Here is a 10,790-nt window from a genome sequence, read left to right as displayed (position 1 = left end):
AAGCCGACGGCTAGGCTGTCGGCATAGTGGTGCCACGTGGCGACCGTTCGTTGGGCAGACTTGACGGCGGCCGCCGTTAGGCGTGATAGTTGCCGACGGCTAGGGCCGTCGGCATAGATGTACGGCCCCCGTCGGCGTATCATATATGCCGACGACTTTTCTATGCCGACGGCCTCCCTGGCTATGCCGACGCATATGTTGCCGACGGCCCTATGCCGACGGGGGCCGTCGGCATAGGCCTATCCCGACGGGACTCAGGGCTATGCCGACGGCCCTGGCCGTCGGCATAGGGGGCGATTCTGGTAGTGAGCTGACCAATGGTAGAAGGTATAGGTCCCATGAAAAGATTTGTATCAAGATAGAGCATGGAAAGATTAGACAGGTTTCCAATCTCCATGGGAATAGTGCCTGAGATGTTGTTTGAATTTAGAGATAGAGCGGTCAAGCTTTTGGGCAGATTCGCTATGGAATTTGCCGGTAAATCCCCACGCAAATTGTTTGTGTCCACATTCAGATTTTGGAGCTGTGTACAATTCGCCAAGGAGGAGAAGAATGTCCAGTCTCCAGCCTCTAGCTGGTTTGAGTACAACATCACATACTTCAAGCTGGGCATGGAGCTGAAGGAAGGAATCACCCCAGTCAGAGAGTTGTCGCCTAGATGGATAAACCTCATGCGAGAGGCATTTTGTAGTGAGGCAGGGATGTCTCCCTCGAAATGATTGTCAGACATCATCAGTATTTCGATTTGAGGAAGTGTGTTACCCATGTCAGAAGGCAGCGTTCCTCCAAGATTATTGTTGGCCAGCCCAAGAAAGAACAAGGCAGACAGATTGTAAATGGAATATGGCACTGTCCCTGATAGGTTATTATAGGAGAGGTCAAGGATCTCTAGGCCTGACAGTTTACCAAAATCTGGAATGAATCCTTGTAGCTGGTTTTGCGCAAGCAAGAGTGTGGTAAGGGATGAGGAACTATTTGCCAATGATTGTGGGATTTCCCCGTCAAGAAGATTGTTGGTAAGATTCACGGATTCTAGAGCCCTTGAGCTCCCAAGGAGCGGTGGAATCTCACCAGAAAGTCTATTGTTTCCTAAGTCTATTGATGAAAGGTTGTGAAGCGTCCAAATGCTGAACGGGATGGTGCCGCTCAGCGTGTTGAAGCTGAGGTTGAGGTACCGGAGTCTAGAGAGCCGGCCAAGTTCCGGTGGGATATGGCCGGAGAGGGTGTTGTTTGGCAAGTGGATACTTACCAAAGAAGTGAGGTTGGAGATGCAGGGTGGGATCTCACCGGAGAGGCCTTCCGCCTCCATATCCAAGGCCACCACGAGGGGTGCTTGCCTTGGCCTCCTCATGCATGAGACGCCATGCCAAGTGCAGAAATCTGGTGAGGTGGCATTGTTCCAACTTCCAAGTGGCCAAAGCTCCGGTGGGACTTTGGAGGCGGGACTTGAGGCAGAGAAGAGCACCTCTGTTGGTGTGGATGCTATCTGCTAGTGTTGCAGCAGATGACAAGAGGTTGGAAGCTGATGAGAGGAGGAGGATGGCTAACAGAGGACAGACCATGTTGTTGGTATGTAACGTGGACATGATTGAATTTCCGACTGTGCTGCCTTTGATTGTCTGAGATACACGTATGTGTTGCTTTTATAGACTTGAGCAGCATGCACTAGCTTCTAGTGAGTAATTCTTTAACGTATGCAAGACGACCTAGCGACCCTTTAACCTCTCATGAAGCAGTAAATTCCGAGCCAGGTGCAGCGGGCGTGCCTCCACTTTCAGTAAAAAATGGTTGCGATCGATTATGCATTGGTCATGGTCCAAGTCTTCAAACAATTTTTTTACAGCGGGCACTACCTCTGGACGCTCAAGTACATCCTAGTGAATGATTATTTATCGTGAGTCACCGGATTGAGTCTGCAAGACGACCAGCGACTCTCTAACTCTCTCGAAGCAGTAAAATTCACGCAAAGTGCAGCAGTCTTGCCTCCACTTTCAGTAACAAATGGTTTCGGTCGATAATGCATTTGTCCTCCATTATCGCAAAGAATGAAGTGACGTGCACTGCCACCTGATCGAGACACCAATTAATAACTGATCCTTTCTTTAGCTCTTTTTCAAAAGCTGGTCCTTGGGCCTATTGGACATCTTGATCTTGCGGCACTCGACCATCGACCAAGATCTTGCGGCACTCGACCATCTTGATCTTCGACAACATGCGACGGCCTCCACTGTCGCAAAGAATGAGACATCCGTACCTGGTCCTTTCCTTCGCCTTTTGGCCATCTTGTCTTACTGGACGGTCTATGGGGAGAATGACCAACTCTTCCCTGAGGTTGAACTTGACATGTTGCATCACTGAGAACTAGATACTGCGTTCATGCATACCAGTTACAGCCATTCCAAGTTTCCATACAAATCCAGTATGTATATATAGACCAATATATAAGCAGCAGGGTGACCATACGAGAGGTGAGTGGTGAGTGCAACAGCCTTTGTTTTTGCCATAGCATGGCTTCGAGTTGGAGGTGCCACATGGACATGGTCCTTCTCCTTGCTATACTGGAGCTCATTCTGCTAATTACGACGGCCTCTGGAGGGGCAATCTCAGCCGTGTCCCTGGATCCGACGGCCTCTGGAGGGGAAATCAGTTAAGTCGCTAGATAAATGTTTTCTTTATTGAGAAGTAACTATAGACCATGCTTAGGGACCTAATCATTGAAACAAATAAGGTTTTCTTTACCTGAATCGTTAGTAAAGAAATGTAACCTCAAAAGTTAGATGAAAGTTTTCCATACTTATACTCTACCTATGTGTTCTAGGTTCAAAATTTATTTGTATTGAGGATACCAAAATAAAATAAATATTTGGTTGATATGTAAAAACAAAACCGAAATTGATATGTCAAAATAAGTACAAATATAAATAAAAGTTAACCATACAAGCTCTTCTTTTTCGCGTCTCGTTCTTGCAGGTCTTGGTAGCAGCAATCGGTGTTCTCCATGTGTTTACCCCCGTACCGGTTGTGTACGGCGTCGTGGCGGGTCATACGATTAAGAATGCGTATGGGCATTCAGATTGTGTACGGCCCCTGTCCCCCGGTCATTGCTGCCTTCAAATCATACAAAAAAAGTTTGTGTACGGCGTTGCCAGACTGGCGTTGACAGTTTTACTATTGAATTTCTGTCACGTACGTGTTTTCTGTTTACATGATGGTATCCAATACCTTTTATTATTTCTACCAGACAAAAATGACCCGGTACGTAGTTATCCCGTCAACGTTGTATCCGGTGATTCTACAAGAATCCTAGAAACTTCGTGAGTATGCGCATGTTCACAATGCTTTGCAGATATATCGTTTTTGTGAAGGGAACAATTGGCCACGGTACTGTCTGTATCGATTATTTAGCTGAGAGTGCAATGCCTACAATTTTTCATAGCCAGCTCGTGAATGTAATTTTCGCTCGGCTACTTGAGATGACACGAGCAGGAAAAAACCATAATATTTTCTCTACCACTACTTGCGTACGGAGGAAATGAGGCCGTGGACAACTATATAATAAGTATAAAAAAAAATGCCAAACGGAGAACGAGCTTCAAGAAGGCTTTAATTTGAAATTTTCAAAAATTAAACATTTTTTGTTTCAAAAAGTTCTGAAAACAAATACACACATACATGGAGGCACAATTGATGTACATGTGTGTAAATTTTCAGGTCGAAATAGTTAAAATGAGAGCTACACGAAAAAAAAACAAATTTGGGGCTTTTTATAGCCTACATATTGTTCATCCTCAAAGTCCATGATTTTTTTACGCAGCTCGCAATTCAAGGTTTTTCATCCAGAAATTTTATACACATTACATCCTTGTATGCATGTGTATTTGTTTTCAGAATTTTTTAAAACTAAAGTGATTGAATTTTGAAAAAATTAAGCCCTCCATGGAGCTTGATCTCGAAAATGCCCTATAAGTCGATTTTGCCTCAGCTGTTGGTTTGAAATCGGACAAATGCACAAGGGACACCCTTCTTCTATTTCCAACCGACAATCAACTGCAAAATCAAAAAATAAGAAAAAAAATCAAAATATTGTGAAATCTTATGGCTTCAAACAAGACCAAATGAATTAGGGCTTGAGCAGTTTAGTGGCAAAATAACATTAGGTGGTCTCCAATAAAAAATTATTGTTCAATGTATTATATTATTTTGCCAATTTTTTCGATTTTATGTTCATAGTAGGAGCACTACAACCAGCTTACGCCACGATGTTTCTCTGCTTCCTGTTTCCATGATCCTAGTTTTCTCCCGTCCTTCTACGCCATCTACTCTGGTACGCGTGTGTCTCTGCTCTCATCTTCTGCCCATCAAAATTGACTTACAGATAAAAAAATTAGTAAACATGGAAACAGCAAACGTGATAGAGCGTTGGAGGGTCATGGTGGTGTTGCACAGCGCTCGGCTGGCTCCGCTTTCTGTTTGGGAAGCCTTTTGCTATTGTGCAGCGATGAGAGGGTGGTGTCGGTTGTTGGCCTAGCTAACGGTGGCAGCGTGTGTGTCTCTGATGGCGACGATGTGGATGTGTCGGAGCCGTGGGTGAATCCCAACTCTGCCTTTGGTTCGCGCTGGCAATGATGGGGCATGTGGGTATCATTCCCCGCTCGTTGCAGGTGCCCTAGCGCTTCTCTCACCATCAAAGATGTTGGTTCCTCTGGCGAAAGCTCGAGATCTCGGTTTCTATTGGAGTGGGCGACAGTTGTGTCCTCATCACTCCCTTCTTGGAGGCATTGTTTATGGAGGTCACGTCCTAGCCCGAGGAGCTTATGCTGGGCGGAGTTGTCCTACCGGCGCATGTTCACTACCAATGACCCAGGTGGTGTGCGGCCCCGGGTTGGTGTTGAAGTCGGAGCAGCGGCTCTAGATGTCGACATCGTTGAAGGGTGTTGGATTTGATTGCTTGGTGGTAGAGACGTCAACTGGACTGGTGCATGACCTCAGGGCAGGGACGAATGGCGTGCTCTCGCGACTGCGGCATGTCCCAGGGATACGACTATCGCATGGGCATTGTTGATGGCGAAACAAAGCCGAGGGACAGGCGGCAGCGCATCTCCAGGCCGGTCGACCCTCATAGGCGCGGGACCGTGATGACGACCGTGACCGCGACCGTCGTCGGGAAGATGAAGGATGCCGTGGCCGCAATGACTCTAGGGACGGCCAGGGCTGGGGAGCCAGAATCCGTCGCAGTCTCTCCCGACGGCCCTGGGACCGTGACCAGGGGCGCGACCATGGCCGCGACCGTGACTCCGGTCGTGGCGGTGGAGGCGATGGGAGGCGCAGGCAAGGAGCGTCTCCACCACGCATGCTTGCAGGTTCTGGCTCGGCCAGCGCTGATGGGGTGCGTGCGGCGGAGGGCGACGTCATTGCTCCTTCATCTGCGCTGCTTGATGGGCGTGGCGGCAGCCCGGTGAGACAGGCCTCGCTGCATGGGGCTAGGCGCCGTTCAGCTGAGAGCCTCACTCCACAGGCCTCTCCTTCGCTCTCACCAACCACGGTGCTGCCGCCCTCGCCCCGCTGCAAGTGCGGTGAACTTGAGAGCGCTGCTCTCGCTTCCAGAATCGCTGCTGTCAGCCCGCAGGTGGCCCTGCTCTGTTCCCCGGCGTGCATGGCCACTCCATCCCCAACTGTCTCACGTCCTCCTGGGTTTGAAGCTTCGCCAACACCGCCCCTTCTCTTCAGCACGACGCCCAGGCGTACACCCCCCCTGATGCCTGGGGCTGCTATGGTGGAGAGCTCAATTCCAATGGGATTGGAGGCTCTGTTTCAGCCAAGGCAACGACCTTTGCTTCCCTCGCCGGTTTCCTCCCCAGTCAAGGCCCCAATGCGCAGGCGCAAGACCCTGGCTGGCATGCACATCACCACCAATGGTGGGTTCTCGCTGAGACGCAACAGTGCGCGGATCATGGCTCGCAGCGCTGGCGTTGCCACTGCCATGGCCAAGGAAGCGCAGGGGCTGCTCTGCTGCTTGATTGGCATTGTGCAAGACGGGGAAGATATCACAGACAAGGCATTAAAGGTGTTCGAAGACCAATTCAAGGAGCAACTCCCAGAGGCGGTCATGGCAGCATTGCGAGGCTTGTTCAAAGTAGATGATGTTGTTGCTGGAGAGGTGGAGGAGGCCCTAATCAAACACGGGGGCGAGGCTGCGATTGACCATGAGGCCACGGAAATGACGCCGTCTGCCTAGGTCCCTGTTGTCTGCCATTGGGTTCCATAGTTCCTTATGATAGCACAATTTTATGTAGTTCAGTCTACGTACTGTAAGGGGTTGTTCATGGATGCATGCTTGGATGCCATGACAGTGAGGTGGGTCGAGTGTAGAGACCACCTGATGCTATTTTGGTGTTTGTCCATGCTGCCTGTGTGGAATGCGAGACAGAGAAGCCCAAATTGTCTTCTGGGCGATGCTTTCAGCCGGGCTATGGCTGTGTTAGGGTCTGTGCTAGTTTCCATATGTTAGGAGAAAACATCAACTTTCTTTGCTGGAATGTAAGGGGCCTAAACTGTGTCAATCGGCGTTCCACTGTCCATGAAACCATTGCGGCAACAACCTGTCATGTAGCCTGCCTACAGGAGACCAAACTTAATCATATGGAACAATTCATTGCCTCTTACCTTGGTGGTAATAGGCTGCGCAACTTTGCTCATCGGCCAGCTACTGGCACTAGGGGTGGCATACTGATGTTATGGGATGACAATGCGGTCCAGATTTCCGACGTGGTCAGCACCGTCTACTGCCTCTCGGCCATGGTTCTCATACGTGCAACTGGGAATATGTTCAAGATCACTACGGTGTATGGCCCAACTGAACCTTCTTGCAAAGACGCATTCTTTGCGGAACTGCTCGCCCAAAAGCCAGCGCCCGGGATCAAATGGCTCGCGTTGGGCGATTTCAATCAAATCTATTGCGCTAGGGACAAAAACAAGCGAAATATCAATCGCTCACGCATCAACCGTTTTCGCAACGCCCTTCATGCTTGTGAGCTCAACGAAATACATCTTCAGAACCACAAGTTCACTTGGAGCAATGAAAGAGATAACCCGACTCTGTGCAAGTTAGATGCATTTTTTTTGCAACGTCGACTGGGACACTTCCTTCAGCACTCACGTGTTGCATGCCCTCTCCTCGTCGCTGTCCGATCATTGTCCCCTTCTTCTTGCGGATGATAGTGGGCCCCGTAGGCCTCGAACCTTCAAATTCGAGAATTTTTGGACGTCCATGCCGGGATTTAATGAGGTGGTGCTTAACGCTTGGAATGAAGATTGCCATCATTTAGAACCTTATCAGAGGCTCTTTCACAAGCTCAAGAAGACAGGGCTAAGACTCACTGAATGGAGTAGGAAATTATTCTCCAGGTCCAAGTTGCACCTCCATGTCGCTCTGCTCATGATCCTTCGGCTGGACACTGCTCAGGAGGGGCGTGCGCTCTCCATCCCCGAGCAAGATCTGCGGACCAAGCTCAAACGGAGGGTCGTGAGTTTGGCGGTATTAGAGAGAGCAAGGAAGAAGCAATGTGCGAGAATTTCCAATCTGATAGAGGGTGACGCCAACACCAAATTCTTCCACCGGAGGGTGAGCGCGAGACGTAGAAAGAATCACATTCACAGGATACAACACAACAATGGTTGGGTTACAGACCATCAACAAAAAGAGAACTTGATCTATGAGCACTTTTCCAATGTTCTTGGAAAAGGAATCAGGAGGTCCATGGACTTTAATTGGGATGAGCTGGGCCTCGAGGACCAGGACCACGAGTTGGGCGAGCTTGACTCCACCATCACCGAAGCGGAAGTTAAAGTTGCGATTGATCAAATGCCATGTGGCAAGGCACCGGGGCCGGACGGCTTCACTGGCATCTTCTTCAAGCACTGTTGGCCCATCATCAAAGTGGACTTGATGAATGTCATCCACTGTTTCGACACCCTCCACATGGCCAAACTCAAGTGACTTAACTCGGCGAACGTGGTACTTCTCCCCAAGAAGGAGGGAGCAGAAGGGATCTCTGACTATAGACCTATAAGCCTTATCCATGCCGTTCCTAAGAGCATCGCTAAGGTGCTTGCCAACCGCCTATCCCCTCACATGCACTCGCTCATCTCCAATGTGCAAAGTGCTTTCATCAAAAGGAGAAGTATTCACGACAACTTCATGTATGTGAGGGGTCTTGCTCGCAAGCTGCACAAAAGTAAAACGCCTTCACTCCTCTTCAAGCTCGACATCCGGAAGGCATTTGACTCGGTCCGATGGGAGTACATCATTGATCTTTTGCAGAGAAGAGGGTTCCCACCCAAGTTTTGCAACTGGATCACCGCCTTGCTTCATACGTCCTCCTCAAGGATATTGCTCAACGGAGTGGTCGGTCCTCCGATCTTGCATGCATGCGGCCTTCGACAGGGGGACCCTATCTCACCGTTACTATTTGTCATCGCGATTGACCCGCTGCAGAAAATCCTCAACCTTGCAACCACCCATGGTCTCTTCCATAAGATTCGAGGACGGAGGGCAATATTCCGCACTTCCCTCTACGCCGATGATGCGGCGGTTTTCATGGCCCCTATCAAGGAAGATATTGAGAATCTCTCAAAGGTGCTCACCTGCTTTGGCAACGTGTCAGGCCTATGCACCAACTTTCAGAAGAGCTCGGTTGTCCCAATTCGTTGTGTGGCTATTGATCTAGATGCGATTCTTGCTAGCCTGCCGGCCACCAAGGTTGCCTTCCCCATCAAATATTTGGGTCTACCACTTTCGGTTTGGCAGCTTCGGAAAGGAGACTTCCAATTCCTTGAAGATAAGGCGGCGACACGGCTTGTGCCGTGGGATGGGCTGAACATTACGACCATGGGGCGATGTGCTCTTGTCAAGTCAGTCCTCACTTCGCAGCTGACCTACCACATCATCTCCCTCAACCCTCCTGCCAGCACACTTCATAACTATAACAAGATCCAGAGGACTTTCCTTTGGGCGGGCACGGACAAGGCCACCGGGGCCAAGTGTAAAGTGAATTGGCGCAATGTTTGCCGCCCAACCGACCTTGGGGGCCTTGGTGTCATCGACCTCACCAAGTTTGCGCGGGCGCTACGACTTAGATGGCTATGGTTCGAATGGAAGGACCCAACTAAGATGTGGGTTGGCCTTGACAACCCTTGCGACAAGATGGACCGGGCTCTCTTCTACGCGTCTTCACACATCATCATTGGCAATGGGGCCCGTGCACCTTTCTGGGATTCACCTTGGATCAATGGGGTGGCGCCCTTGGACTTGGCACCGCTCATTTTTGATATCTCCTCGAGAAAAAAGTGGAAGGTCCGAGAGGCCATGCATGGCGATGCTTGGCTTGAAAAAATTAGGTTACCCATGGACTGGACAATGGAGCACATTACACAAATCGTGACTCTTTGGGCTCGCTCTCGGTATATTCACCTTGTGGACGGAATCGAAGATGACATTATATGGAAGCATACGACAAGTGGCCACTACTCCGTGACCTCGGCATATAAGGCTCAATTCCTTGGTGCCACGCGATCACTCATGGGGCAGACGATCTGGAAGGTCTGGGCGCCCCCAAAAGTCAAATTTTTAGCATGGCTTGCAACTCAAAACCGACTTTGGACGGCGGATAGGCTCTAGAAGCGAGCTTGGCCAAATTGCGGTTTATGTCCTCTTTGCAAGCAGACTAATGAAACGGTGGATCACCTCTTCTTCAAGTGTCGTTTCACTAGGAGACTTTGGGGCATGATCAAGGACTGGCTTGGGCTAGACGGCATGGACACTTCTCGCTGGAATGACAAGCGCTCCATCAAGGATTGGTGGATCAACATGTCCGAAAAAAACGTGGCAAATCGGAAGGCAATGGCAACCCTCACCATGCTGTCTTGCTGGACTATTTGGTGTGAGCGAAATGCTAGGGTGTTCCAAAAAAAATCGACGCTACCATCCATCATCTTTGGTAGCATCAAGAATGAGGCTAGGCTTTGGATCGCCGCCGGCGTGAAACACTTGGGAAACATCATGCCGCGAGAGTAGAATCTATGTATCTCATCTTGCTTTTCTGTTGTAAAAGCAACTCTAAACTTCTTCTTAATTAATGGATGAGGCAAATCTTTTGCCTCCGTTTCGAAAAAAAACCCTCAGGGCAGGTGTGGAGGTCGGAGCGGCGGCTCCATATACCAGTTTTCAGGGGCAGTGCTGACTCCGATCGCTTGGTTGGTTGAGTGGTCGGCTTGTCTGGTGCGTCTCAGGGCCAATGTGGAAGTCGGAGCGACGGCTCCAGATGTCTGTCTTGATTGGAGGGTGTCGACTCCTACTACTTGGGTGACAGGGCCAGTTCTTTTGGCAGCTTAAAAAATAATCTGCCTCTCCCTGGCTTAAAAAATAAGTCGCTCCTAAAATTTATTGAGACTTCTAAATTAATTATTTCATAACTAGTTTAGAAGCCCCAATGAATAAGAAAGGCGGTTTATGAAAAAAGCTGGAGAGAAGACGGCTTATTTTTTTAACTGCCAAAAGAACTGGCCCAGAGTCGTTGCCTGGCTGGTGCACAGTCTTGGGTGTGTATGTGTATACGTCCGCGTGTGTGCGTGTGCGTGTGTGTGTGTGGTGCTTAGTTTCGTATGTTGGAGCCGTTGTTGGTGTAAAATTGGCTTGGATCAATCGGTTCGATATATCGGCAGATACTAATCATAGGGCGGCACACATAGATGATTAGATTCCACTAGTAGAAAATGGAGCTTTAGCGCCGGTT

At 49.4% G+C, this 10,790-nt stretch overlaps 1 pseudogene; it reads right to left on the bottom strand.

Moving 5' to 3' along the window:
• Positions 1-1,562, bottom strand: part of LOC123184186 (receptor kinase-like protein Xa21) — a 13,875-nt pseudogene extending 12,313 nt beyond the window's left edge.
• Between the last annotated feature and the right edge of the window lie 9,228 nt (positions 1,563-10,790).

The sequence above is a fragment of the Triticum aestivum genome, chromosome 2A (genome assembly GCF_018294505.1).
Source record: "Triticum aestivum cultivar Chinese Spring chromosome 2A, IWGSC CS RefSeq v2.1, whole genome shotgun sequence".
Lineage (NCBI taxonomy): Eukaryota > Viridiplantae > Streptophyta > Magnoliopsida > Poales > Poaceae > Triticum > Triticum aestivum.
The sequence above is the reverse complement of the archived record's forward strand: the minus strand, read 5'-3'. Positions and strand labels throughout refer to the sequence as shown.